The sequence below is a fragment of the Toxorhynchites rutilus genome, chromosome 2 (assembly GCF_029784135.1).
Source record: "Toxorhynchites rutilus septentrionalis strain SRP chromosome 2, ASM2978413v1, whole genome shotgun sequence".
NCBI classification, from domain to species: Eukaryota; Metazoa; Arthropoda; class Insecta; order Diptera; family Culicidae; genus Toxorhynchites; species Toxorhynchites rutilus.
In genome coordinates, this window is record NC_073745.1 from 166,803,981 (window position 1) to 166,818,234 (window position 14,254).

A 14,254-nucleotide genomic window follows, 5' to 3' on the forward strand; every position below is an offset into this window, starting at 1 on the left:
CCCGACGCAGTCTGTTGATTTGCAGTCACAATCTAGCATTCGTGTCACCATTTTTCATGTAATCAAAAACGGCGGCATTGAGCTTCGTTTACTAGTTTAGGGGAGCGTTTAAGAATAGCTGATTTTCAGTCTGAATGAACACGTTTTCAAAATTAAAATTATGAATGAAAATTAGCTTTTCCATATCAAACTAGTATACTATTTAAATGAAAAACATTTTTGTTTGCAGGTGGTGAAAAAGTCTCATACGAAAATTGTTTATGAAGACAACTCTATATTACGATGAAAAAGTTCAGCAACAATGTTGGAATTGTTTAGCCATATGATTCAATGAAAGTCAGAAACACGTGCTTCAAGTAATCAAATAATATGATGTGAAAATTTTCATTCAAATTTTAGAATTTAAAAACCGGCTTCGTGTCTTCTAACCTGATAGAGATTACACTAACGAGTTTGGGACCCAAATTATGGCCCTAATTTGAAGTTGCCACCAGACGTCGACACCATGCCACTGTCATCGCGAATCCGGCGCAAGCAGTTTAGAACAAATGTTAGCGTTTAGTACAACGATGCTGATGAGGCAACGCATTATTGTGAATGGAAACACGCATATTTAAAATGAAGTGTCAAAGCCCAATTGTCGCAACGCGACGCAAAGCGCGGCATTCTGGTCCCACTTTTACGTTTATTAAGTCTACAACAAAAATGATTCAAATATGTTGATTCGCAGCAAGAGCACTGTCAAGCAACTTGATATTTCCATACTGCAAGCTCCACTCCACAGCGAAGGAGTTGGACATCCTTTGGGTCCGCCAGATATAGCCGATCTGGTATTTACAATATCATCTATTTGCCGCTCCTTAAGCCGGGAGATCGATGCAACCGGCCAAACGGTGGAGAAAAATCTGGCCAAAATGGACATTTTTATGCGGAAACGTCAGACGAGACCGGCGTATCTGAGCAGCAGGCAATCATCCAGAAGGAGTAGCTTGAGGTGCTAGTGAAAAACATCTTTCCGGCGATAGAAGTGAAAAACTTCTTTTCGTACTCATAATGAAAGACGAGACGTACTTAATGCTAGAATTCAATGAATGGCAGGGGACCGGGTACTTTATGTTCCCCAGGTAAGCAATGGCGTCGAATATATCATTCATATCAAGTTCTCGAAGAAGGTCCTTCTCTGACATAAGTGAAGGGAATGTCCAAGCCGCTCTTTTTTCGAGTCATATGGTGAACGGGGAGATATATAGTACGAAGTGCTTGCCGGAGTTGGGAAGGTGATGTGGTCTTTATGCCGAGCCTGGGATCAGCACATTATGCCAAAAGATCACTGGAGGATGGATCGGCTGGAGATAAACATTGTCGCGAAGACCACCAACCTTCCCAACATTCCCCAGCTGCGTCCGATAGAAAATTTTTGGGCGAATGGCCAAAATAGAGAGACGGACGACCACCAAAGCCACGAAGAGGTAAAATAACACGCCGATATACATATTTTCATCGGCCATGGTTCAGGTTCCCGCCAACTTCCGTAAGACCGCCCAGCGCTTCATTTACGATACTTCATCAAACAACTCTGCCTCTTCCTGTCGAGTGTACACTAGTTCTTCCGGCTTATTTAAAACGTTATGCCCTGACCGAGCTAGGGGACCAAAAATGAATTTTTCGTCTGACTCACGTTGGTCCCTGCGGATCAATAGGGGACTTTCATAAAAATCATTTTCCAATTTTGTTGCTGTCGCTTCCAGTTGACACTCTCTAAATAAAAAGCCCAATGTCGGTGCGATGAAACCAGCTCAACTTATTAATCTTTGGATGCATTAGACGCGCTCTTGTACAGTCTGCCAAATAAAAGTTTTTTTGAGGTTCATCCATTTAAGAGAATCAACATGACCAAATTGTGATATTGAAATATATTAATATCGCGGGACATTTTCGTTTCTTTTGCCAAATGCGGGACGTTTCGCGGGACGGAATCTTACGCGGGACATTTTGTTGAAATGCGGGACTTTCCCGCGTAACGCGGGACGTCTGGTCAGTTTAGACTAGTGCTATCTGTATTTCGACAAGGAAGGTTTGGCATCACTGCCGTGCTATTGAGTCGTGTTCTCCTATCGTTCCGTTTATTTATTGTTGTTTCATCGAAATTCCTCATCTACCATCGCTCAGCGCTGCATCTGCTCATCCGCTACGACTCGAATAAACCGCCTACGAAAAATCGCAATATTCCAGTCAGGTAGGATAAGTGAAAAATCATATTTTTCCGAGCTGGCTGGAGTGTGGTCGAAATAAACTGCCCGTCGCCATTGCCCCATATCAAAAGCCTCCCACCTCGCCGCTCTCCACCTGTACTGTTTTTTGCAACACTGTCGCCCCGTGCCGCCCACCGAAATAAAAACATTAGCTCATCATCCGTTCATCATCTCATCATCAATTTCCACTGTCATAAAAATTCATCTGTATCAATCTGATAATATATTTATCCCGCTGCTGCTCATCTTCTCACTCCGGATTCCGAAACAGACTCACAAGCAGCTCGCACATACATCCATCATCATCAGTTTTTCCGCATCGCGGCAGTTATCACCCTCATCGTCATCCAAGCGCAAAACGTAAACATACCAATCGTGAGTTAGTGTGCGTATTGCTCAGAGCGAATAGTTTCTTTCTATTTCGTCGTCCCGTTCCGTTGCCTATTGTGTGTTTTGATTACCATCTGACATCTATACGTGCGCCCAGGTGGTGTTTTTCGAGAAGTATTACAGTGCTGCCAGTTTGTTTGCTCCTCCGTAAAATGGAAATCTGCAATAGTTGCGCATCAAACATGACATCTGCTGAAGTTGTCTGTGGTGGTTTCTGTAAAGCGTCTTTCCATTTTAAATGCGCCAGAATAACGGATACATTATACAAGGAAATCTCTGGAAATCCCGCTATTTTCTGGATGTGTAAAGGATGTCGCGACATCATGGCAAACGCACGCTTTAAGAACACGATAACATCGATGAATGCTGCCACCAAGGAACTGAACGATGTGTACCAAAAGGTTGTCGATAATCTGAAGACGGAGATAAAAGACAGCTTGATTGCCGAGCTGAGAGTGGAGATACAAGGAGGCTTCAATAAAATTTCTCCAGCGGTATTGTCGCCCCTGCCTCACCGTTTTCAATTTGGCAATCGATCAACACCGAAAAGAGCCCGCGACGAAGATCCCGAACGACCTGAACGGCCAACGAAAATGTTTCGTGGTACAGGTTTGATGGCGAACGGAGCAACTATCGCAGCCACAGAAAGATCAGATAACAGATTTTGGTTGTATCTTTCGAAAATTTCACCCGAAGTTTCTGAAGTGGAGATCCAAAACCTCGCCAAGGAATGTCTGCAGACGGATGATGTAGTGGCAAAATCGCTTATTCCAAGGGGCCGACCGTCAACCACGTTGACGTTTGTGTCGTTTAAGTTGGAAATCAACCAAAACCTGAAGATGAAGGCAATGGACCCCTCTACTTGGCCGCAAGGAATTGAATTTCGCGAATTCGTGGACAATGGCACCTCCACACGGCATTTTTGGAAACCTGTGCCAATAGCCGACCCGGGAGCAACGTCGACGTAACAATTCTGCCAACCTCAATCAGCACTCGTGATTTCTTGACCATTTATTATCAAAACGTCCGTGGTTTACGTACTAAAACGAACGCTTTGCTTCACTCGTTGCTCTCCTGTGATTTCGACGTGGTAATTTTCACCGAAACGTGGCTTCATTCCGACATTGCGAATACCGAGTTGGCAGCTAACTATACAATCTATCGTTGTGATCGGAACTCTCGCACCAGCTCATTTCAACGCGGCGGCGGCGTTTTGATTGCTGTCAATCCCAGACTTAATTGCAAATCTGTGCATCTGTTAGACAGTGAGAACCTTGAACAAATTGCCGTACAAATTGTTCTTCTACATCGATCGCTCTTCCTATGCTGCATCTATATTCGTCCCAACAGCCATCTGGATATTTATACCAAACACGCCGAGTCTGTGCAACAACTTATAGATATGGCAAAGCCTCATGATTCAACTATCGTCGTGGGTGATTATAACCTACCAAATCTAGTGTGGAATTTCGAAGAAGACATCAACGGCCTGTTGCCACTCAATGCATCGTCTGAACAAGAACTTGCTCTTGTCGAGTCCATTTTGTCCGTTGGACTCAAGCAAATCAACGATCTAGTCAATGTGAATGGCAAGTTACTTGACCTGGTATTCGTTAGCGATTCAGACGGTATTGAGCAGTTTGATCCACCATCTGCTATTTTAAAAATCGACGATCATCATAAGCCGTTACTTTTAAAACTTGACGTCCATTCGCCTGGCCAGATCCGCCCGCCCGGTGTTCCAGCAGCTCGCAGTGAGTATGACTTTGCACGGTGTGACTTTAACGCTATCAACGAGCGAATCGGCTCGTTGAATTGGACAGAGCTTCTTGACCTCTCTGACACTGATGCAGCCGTCTCTGCCTTCTACGACAACATATATCAAATAATTCAAGACACCGTTCCTGTTAAAAGATGTAAGCCTTCCCTAAATTTCACACAACCATGGTGGAATTCCGAACTCCGTAATCTGCGTAACCGTCTGCGAAAAGCTCGGAAACATTATTTCCGCTCCAAAACAGCTGCTAATAAAACTGCTGTACAGTCGGCTGAAGCCGAGTATAGTGGTTTACATGAACTTAGCTTTCGGCAGTACATTGACAATTTGCAGAGTAGTTTCAAGATAAATCCATCATCTTTCTGGAATTTCGTAAATTCCCGAAAAGGCTCTGCACGTATTCCAGTGGACGTTACATACTGTAGTCAAAGCTCCTCTGACGCTGCTAGCTCTGCTAATCTCTTTGCGGAATTCTTCCGAACCGTTTACGAAGTCGATCAGGCTCCGACTCCGCAGGAATACATCGATAACTTGCCGAGTTTTGATATTCGTCTACAGCAAATCACCTTCAGCCACGACGATATTTTCAAAGCCCTCTCTTCTGTTGACGCCTCGAAAGGTCCTGGTCCGGATCGAATTCCACCTTCCTTCATTAGGAATTGTGCTGCATCATTGACCATCCCTGTGAAGTTTATTTTCAATCGATCACTTCTTGACGGCGTCTTTCCTGAGTCATGGAAGCTAGCATCCATAACCCCGATCTTCAAATCTGGAAACATTCACAGCGTAGAAAACTACCGTCCAATCTCGATACTGGACTGTTTGGCGAAAGTCCTGGAAAGACTGCTACACGATAAGCTGTACACGGCAGTCCGATCGTTAATCTCGGAATTTCAGCACGGGTTTATGAAGAAACGCTCCACCATTACCAATCTGATGACCTTCACTAACACTCTGGTTGGTGCCATCGAGAAGCGTCGTCAAGTTGATGCCGTGTATATCGATTTCTCCAAGGCGTTCGACAAAGTTCCGCATGGTCTCGCTATCACAAAACTGAGCCGCCTCGGTCTTCCTTCGTGGATTGTTCGCTGGATAGAATCGTACCTTTCGTCCAGGAAAGCTTTCGTGAAGGTTCACGATGCCACATCGAATGCGTTTCAACTACCGTCCGGGGTTCCTCAGGGTAGTCACCTTGGTCCTCTCATCTTTATACTTTTTTTAAACGATGTATGCGACCACCTAAGCTGCTGCAAGCTCTTGTATGCAGATGACCTAAAACTCTACCGCATTATCAAGACGACGGTTGATTGCCTGGCTCTGCAAGCTGATATTGAACGCTTGTCATCGTGGTGTAAGATGAACGGAATGTTGGCAAACCCAGCCAAATGCAAAATCATCACCTTCAGCCGAAGTCGAACACCGGTCACGTTCGAATATTCGATGAATGAGTCACCGCTTGTGAGAGTATGCTCTATCAAGGACCTTGGGCTACTTTTAGACAGGAAATTGAGATTCAACGAGCACATATCGATGACAGTCACTAAAGCAAACTCCATGCTTGGCTTCCTGAGAAGAAATACAGCGCAATTTGACGACGTACATGCCATGAAGTCACTGTACTGTTCTCTGGTTCGCAGCGTATTAGAGTATGGAGTGCAGATCTGGGCCCCGTATCACAGTGTGCACGTAACACGTATCGAAAAAATCCAGAAACGTTTTATAAGAAGTGCATTACGGCGGCTCCCATGGACAAATCCCGACAATCTACCGCCTTACGAACATCGATGCGCGCTCATCGGACTCCAAACTCTGTCGAGCCGGCGTAGTTTTCTGCAAAGGCTGTTCATCTACGACGTACTAAGCAACAACATCGACTGCGGCAGCATACTGCAAAATATTAATATTCACGTTCCGAAACGCCAACTCCGAAGCACTTCCTTTCTCAGAGTTCAAGGGCACCGTACTACATACGGATATAACAATCCGCTAGATAGATGCTGTAGGCTTTTTAACGATGTGCACGATATTTTTGATTTCAACATAAGTAGACTAGTTTTTAAAGATAGAATTAAGAATGTCTAAATAGTCTGTGTGGTCTGTGACCAAAGATGGTAAATAAATAAATCGAAGTTGTATCGTTTCGTGTTTCGATGTAATCGTTTCCACTGAATCTTCCCTGCGAATTTTGACGGAAATACGTCACCCACGGGAAAAAAGGATAGTCTAGAAGTGGGAGAAGGATAGGAGATTTGAGAGGTAGAAACCGCACAGCTCGAAAAAATTGTACACTTTTGTGGGGAGTGCCGAAGCCGTGAGTCGTGAAAGCCGTGAAGAAAGGACGCGAGATTTTTTTTTTTTTTTATAAATTCGTTTATTTTTACAGGCTCAGTTGCATAAGTTTAAAGGAGCCGAAATCTTAAATATATTTTTAAAACTATATATATGAACAATTTTCTTAAATCTATGGTTAGTAATGTGGGAAACCGATTACTCGCGGTGAACTCGAGATTAGAAGGGTGACATATTTTTCTCAGGAAAAGGATGGGGTATAAGGAAATTATTACAATGTTGATAATCACACACACTCAATTCTTAAATCTATTCGTACATCTATTGTGAATTTACATTTCATTCTCCTGTTTATAGCAAGCGGACCAATTACTCATAAAGGAAGAAATGGAGGGTATAAGGATATAAGGATAATCACACACGAACATCGATAGATTTAAGGAAAACATATATTTGGGACATGTAATCAAGGTCTAACCGAGCCAACACATCTCTCACCGGCACATTGGGCTGCCTTCCTCTAGCCCGAAGGGAGTTCTCTAAATTCGATCTGGCAACAAGATACACCTCACACGACCAAACAACGTGTTCGATGTCGTGGTAGCCTCGGCCACAAACGCAGATATTGCTGCCGGCCAGATTGAAACGAAAGAGTAGCGCGTCTAACGAACAGTGATTGGACATGAGTCGGGAGAAGGTGCGAATAAAGTCCCGACTCAAGTCCAGACTTTTGAACCATGGTTTGAGGCTAACCTTAGGGATAATCGAGTGAAGCCACCGGCCCAATTCACCTTCGTTCCATTTGCGTTGCCAGTTAGCGATGGTATTTTTACGGACTAAAGAGTAAAATTCATTGAAGGCGATTTGACGCTGATAAATATCGCCTTCAATCGCACCTACCTTTGCTAATGAGTCAGCCCTCTCATTACCCGGAATTGAGCAATGAGAAGGGACCCACACAAAGGTAATGACATAACAGCGTCTGGATAAAGCACTCAAATTTTCTCGTATTCTCTCAAGGAAGTACGGCGAGTGCTTTTCCGGCCTCACTGAACGGATAGCTTCGACAGAGCTAAGACTATCCGTTACAAAGTAATAGTGTTCAACAGGTCGTGAGGCGACGCTGTCCAGCGCCCAATGAATTGCTGCCAATTCAGCAATATACACTGAGCAAGGATTCTGAAGACTGTGTGAGGTGCTAAAAAATTCGTTGAACACTCCAAATCCTGTGGACTCGTTTATAGTGGACCCATCAGTAAAGTACATATTATCACAATTGATACCCCCATACTTTTCATCGAAGATCGTTGGAGCGATCCTCGATCGTTGGTAATCTGAATATCCATGGATATCTTGCTTCATGGACAGATCAAAATGCACAGAGGAATTGATGTAGTCAGGGAAACAAACACGGTTGGGAATATACGAAGAAGGATCAACCTGCATGGAGATGAATTCATGATATGAACTCATGAATCCGGAGTGAAAATTTAGCTCGATCAGCTGCTCAAAATTTCCGATCACCAATGGGTTCATGACCTTACACCGGATGAAGAACCGAAGAGATAATAAATTGAAGCGATCTTTTAGTGGGAGTAGGCCTGCCAAAACCTCGAGACTCATGGTATGCGTTGAGGGCATACATCCCAACGCGATACGGAGACAAAGATACTGAATTCGCTCGAGTTTAATGAGGTGTGTTTTGGCAGCTGATTGAAAGCAGAAACTGCCATACTCCATCACTGAGAGAATAGTTGTTCGATACAACATTATAAGATCTTCGGGATGGGCTCCCCACCAGGTGCCGGTAATTGTACGGAGAAAGTTTATTCTTTGTTGACATTTTTTACTCAGATACCTAATATGGGCCCCCCAAGTACATTTGGAGTCGAACCAGACCCCAAGATACTTGAATGACATAGCATGAGTGATCGGTTTACCCAAAAGTTGAAGCTTTGGTTTTGCTGGTCTATGCTTCCTAGAAAAAACCACCATCTCTGTTTTCTCCGTGGAGAATTCGATCCCTAGCCCAATGGCCCAGGTTGAAAAATTGTTCAAAGTATCTTGTAAGGGTCCTTGCAGGTCGGATTCGTTTGATCCTACGACAGACACCACTCCATCATCTGCAAGTTGTCTTAGGCTGCAATTTTGTGTAAGGCAATTGTCGATGTCGCTTACATAGAAGTTGTACAAAAGGGGGCTTAAACATGAGCCCTGGGGGAGTCCCATGTAAGAGACCCGACTTACTGCCGAATCTCCGTGAGAAAAGTTCAAATGCTTCTCACAAAGCAAGTTATATAAAATATTATTCAATAGAGGCGGAAGACCCCGAGAGTGTAATTTGTCTGACAAAACCTCTATTGAAACAGAATCAAAGGCCCCCTTTATGTCCAAGAATACTGAAGCCATTTGTTTTTTTCCGGCGTAAGCCATTTGAATTTCTGAAGAAAGCAACGCAAGACAATCATTCGTCCCCTTGCCCCTGCGGAACCCATATTGTGTATCTGAGAGTAGGCCATTCGTTTCAACCCATCGATCAAGGCGAAACAAGATCATTTTCTCCAACAATTTCCGTATACAAGACAGCATTGCTATTGGGCGGTACGAATTGAAGTCGGACGCGGGTTTTCCGGGTTTTTGAATAGCTATAACTCGTACTTGTCTCCAATCATCTGGAACAATATTATTCTCCAGAAACCGATTGAATAAATTCAACAAGCGATGTTTCGCCACATCAGGGAGGTTTTTCAGCAAGTTGAACTTAATTCTATCCGATCCCGGAGCAGAATTGTTACATGAAAGGAGAGCAAGAGAGAATTCTACCATCGAAAACTCGGAATCAAGATCGCACCTATCTTGTGGTATATCTCGAACAATTTTTTGCACAGGAGCGGAATCAGGACAAACCTTCCGTGCAAAATTAAAAATCCATCGATGTGAATATTCTTCGCTTTCATTCGTTGAAGAGCGATTTCTCATGTTTCGAGCCACTTTCCATAATTTTTTCATTGACGTTTCTCGTGACAAACCTCCCACGAAATTTCGCCAATAAGCACGTTTTTTCCCTTTGATTAAGTTTTTAAATTGATCTTCAAGGGCTAAATACGTTTGAAAATTTTCAGGGGTTCCACGTTTCCGAAAAGCTTTAAATGCATTCGATTTTTCTACATAAAGCTTGGAACATTGGCTATCCCACCATAGATTGGGAGGCCTTCGGGAAATGGTGGAACCTGGGATGGGTTTCGTTTGAGCGCGAACCGCGCTGTCATAGATCAAACGAGAAAGGAAGTTATACTCCTCCAATGGAGGTAAACCATCTCTGGAATTGATGGCTAGAGCAATCGCGTCCGCATATTTTTTCCAGTCAATGTGTCTTGTAAGGTCATATGCCATGTTTATAGATTCAGAAGAATTCGACCCAATGGTGATGGAAATTTTGATTGGCAAGTGATCACTACCGTTGGGGTCCTGGATTACATTCCACTTGCAATCTAACGATAGTGAATTCGAGCAAAGCGAGAGGTCAAGAGCACTTGGGTTAGCAGGAGGTTTAGGTACACGTGTTGTTTCCCCAGTGTTCAAAAGTGTCATATTGAAGCTGTTACAAAGATCATATATCAACAGTGAACGATTGTCGTCGTACTGTTCCCCCCAGGCAGTTCCGTGAGAGTTGAAGTCTCCCAAGATCAATCGTGGCTCAGGAAGGAGTGAGCACATGTCAACAAGTTGCTTGCGGCTAACCGCAGCTCTCGGAGGCCAATACAAGCTGACAATACAGAGGTCTTTTCCTCTGATGTTTGCATGACAAGCAACAGCTTCAATCCCTCCAATAGGTGGAAGGTCAATTCGAAAAAATGAGTGGCACTTATTGATCCCCAATAGCACCCCTCCGTATCTGTCATCACGGTCCAAGCGTATAATATTAAAATCGTGGAAAGAGAGATCATCTCGCGAAGAAAGCCAAGTTTCGGACAGAGCAAAAACATCACAATTGAACTTATGAATTAAAAATTTGAATGTATCCAATTTAGGGATAAGACTACGACAATTCCACTGTAAAACAGTGATATCTCCGACCTCTCTATTTGAATTAGACATCAAGAGAGATAATCATTGCAAGGAGGGGCCATGTTTGCATCAATTGTTGCAAAATTGTCTTTAATACTGGAAGCATTGATATGACAATGGTTCTGATGGAGTCGGAAACATTAAAGCATGTGAAGATTTGAGCCACAAGGTCAGTCAACTTTATAAATCCCGATTGGGAAGTTGAACTTGACGGTAAAATAGGGACAGTTGGGGTTTTTGATGTTCCTTCGAGTGCTGGGTCGTTCGAAGGTGAATTATTCCCACGGAAGCCAGGAGGAACCTGATTTTGCTTGTCCGCTGCACTCGATTTTTTAGGCATGCTAACAGAGGGTATAACCGGAGGGGCTTGTACTTGAACTTTGGGAGTGGTCACATTTTTGCGCCGGGGATTCCCTTGGAAGATGTACGGTGTGCCCTCGTTAGCTGTATCCGCTTCCATTTCGTCAACTGGCAGCGAAGCGAAGACATTGTTTGCGGTTAAAGGTTGTTGCTGTTGGGCCAATGGAGAAGCGCCCTTTAAAATTTCCGCAAAAGTGCGCTTCGAGCGTTCCTTTAAAGAGCGCTTCTGCTTCTCCCAGCGACTCTTGTAAGTTTCACAAGCCGAGAGCACGTGCGGAGTTCCTCCGCAATATGGACACTTTTGCTCAATCGCACTGCAGGATTTGTCCACATGTTGCTCTCCGCAAGTGGCACAGCGCTCCTTGTTGGCGCAGTAAGCTGCTGTGTGACCAACTGACTTGCATTTCAGGCAAGTCATGGGCTTTGGCACGAAGAGTCGCAGCGGTAGCCTCAATTTAGGACGCGAGATGATAAGTGCGGTTTGAGTTTCGGGAACCAATGATGGTTATGTGGCCGTGGTCGGAAATCCGTGGTGATCAGTGTAGATGCAAGACCTCGAAGAGTCTCTAGCCGGACCACTTAAACGTAGCAGCTTTCCTTGGCGACAGTGGCGTTGAAGCAACAGTTCACTTCGGTACAGGAACGTTCGTTACAACCCACAACATAATCAACAATCATAATCAAGACAATTTATGCATAACGTGTGTATTAAAAATGGACTAATTTCGGATGGCGATAAAAAAACAGAAGATAATTCAATGGAGTTTGGTAGAAACCTCAGCCGATGGAAAAAAAGTCATCTATCTTTCGTGACCTTGGCGATCCTCCATTTGAGGTTCGCTCAAAATTTTTCTATCGGTCGCAGCTGGGGTCATTGGCGGTCATCAGTAGAACGTTTATCTTCAGCCGCTCAATCTACTTCAGTGATCTCTCGACATAATTGGTCAAGGCCAGAACCGGCTCACAGACCACATCTTCATTCGTGTGATACTTTTTGATGTAGACTGCAACTTCCGGTAGGCACTTAGTACTGTAAAGCTCCCCGTTAACCGCAAGTCCCGAAAGAAAAAAAAAAACAGTGGCTTGGACATTCCCTAAGTAAAGTATCTGGTCGTCAGCCAAATGTTGCCGTTCACCTTCAAGTAGATCTCGTTGTCCATTATGACAACGACGTCGTGCTTCACCGGAAAGATATCTTCCAAAATCACCTTCAGCCACCCCTGCTGGGCTGCTTAGCCAGAGCCGTCCTCGATTGATGCTTCCGTACAAAAATTTTCATTTTGCCCAGGTACTTTTTCATCGTTTGGCTGGTTGCTTCGACCTCTCGGTCCAATATGGAACGATGAAACCACCTTATTCTCGGTCTTCCTGTTAATCTTCTGTTGCACTTTACGGTCGTGCAACATCGTCGGGAGGCTGGAACCAGACTTCCATTCGAAGCTCTCGTCTTTCTTCGGAAGGGAAATCCACTTAGTTATAATTGAACAGCGATTGGAGCATATTGTCGCTGTTGTGGTGAAGCTAACTTCGTTTATCGTGAAAGCGCTGATAAATGGTGTCACCGAAAGCCTGTTTGTGAACCTTAGGCCAGAAGAGAATTCATCAGGAGGAGAGTAATGCCTCTGAAAAGGCGACCAAGAAAGTATCAACATCGAAAATTGGTTCCGTTTGATGCATCGGAGCAGCCGCCACACACATATACACGCGCGCAACTCTTTTCGTTTTCTGGTTATCTAGAAGAATTCAGAAAGAAGTGATCGTTGCTGCAAAATAATCTGCCAGTTCCTCTAGAAATTGAAAATTACATTCAAGCGAAAAAGTTTATATAATATTTTATAAGTTTATATAATATATTTATATATTTTAATGTTTTCTTTTTTTTCATACATACATTTATTGAATCTTCCATAATGTGGAAATAACAATAATTGGTTATACATTTAGTTCTAACATAATAAAGTATTACGTTTGTTGTCAATTCTTACAGTTAAAATTTCACATGTGTGCTGGAGCACAACACTAACGTTTGACCACGTTCAAATAATTAAGGTTTTTTCTTCAGACGTGTTACCGTAGGTTGACCGAGTCGCCTTGCTAGTGGATTTGGATGATTCTTCACCTTTTCCGCATATTTCCACCTCGTTTTATGAAGCTCTTCTTTAACCGTCGCCATCCCTAAGTCTCGATGTATGACACTATTGCGGGTGTACCAAGGGACGCCAGTAATTTGTCTTAGCAGTTTATTTTGTACTCTTTCGATGATTTCGATATTACTTGCTGAAGCTGTTTGCCATAGTTGACAGCCGTAATGCCAAATAGGTTTCAGCATGGATTTGTATAAAGGGTGTGTCACATCAAATTGCATCACGGAAAAAACGCTGTAGAAATTTTATTTTTAGGAATTATATCTTCAGCTTTCGCTTATAATCAGATAAGAGTGTATAGATCACGTTGGCCATGCTTCACTGTCAATTTTTCGTAAATTTGGAAAAATGTAATCCTGTGCACTCATTTCGAGAATCCGGAGTTGTCACATTGGGACATCGATAAGATGCTGGGAATCGTCCAATCCACGGTCAGTAGAGTACTAAAACGATACTTCGAGAACCTAACCATCGACCGGAAGGTGAAGAACGGCAAAAATGGATGCTCCGTCAGTGAAAAAGATCACAAGCGCGTAGTTAAGCAGTTTAGACGTGATCCGAGAAGTTCGGTCCGGGATGTCGCCAATAAGCTGAATTTGTCAAGTTCATTCGTCCAGCGGACCAAGCAGCGGGAGGGCCTGCGTACATACAAGGTTCAGAAGGCTCCTAACCGCGACGAAAGGCAAAACATGGTGGGGAAGACGCGAGCCCGGAAGCTGTACACCGAAATGCTGACGAAGCCGCATTGCCTGGTAATGGACGACGAAACCTACGTCAAAGCGGACTTTCGTCAGCTGCCGGGTCTGTTGTTCTTCTCCGCAGAGGACAAATTCAGCGTTCCGGAGGAGATTCGCAAGCAGAAACTATCCAAGTTTGCCAAAAAGTACATGGTGTGGCAAGCGATCTGCTCTTGCGGATAGCGGAGCGCCCCCTTCGTGATGACCGGCACGGTAAACGGGCAGGTTTACCTTAAG

At 43.9% G+C, this 14,254-nt stretch overlaps 1 protein-coding gene across 7 annotated transcripts in view; it reads left to right on the top strand.

The window, feature by feature from the left end:
• Nucleotides 1-14,254, top strand: part of LOC129769002 (voltage-gated potassium channel subunit beta-2-like) — a 112,446-nt gene that overhangs the window by 21,128 nt on the left and 77,064 nt on the right. The window lies entirely within an intron of this gene.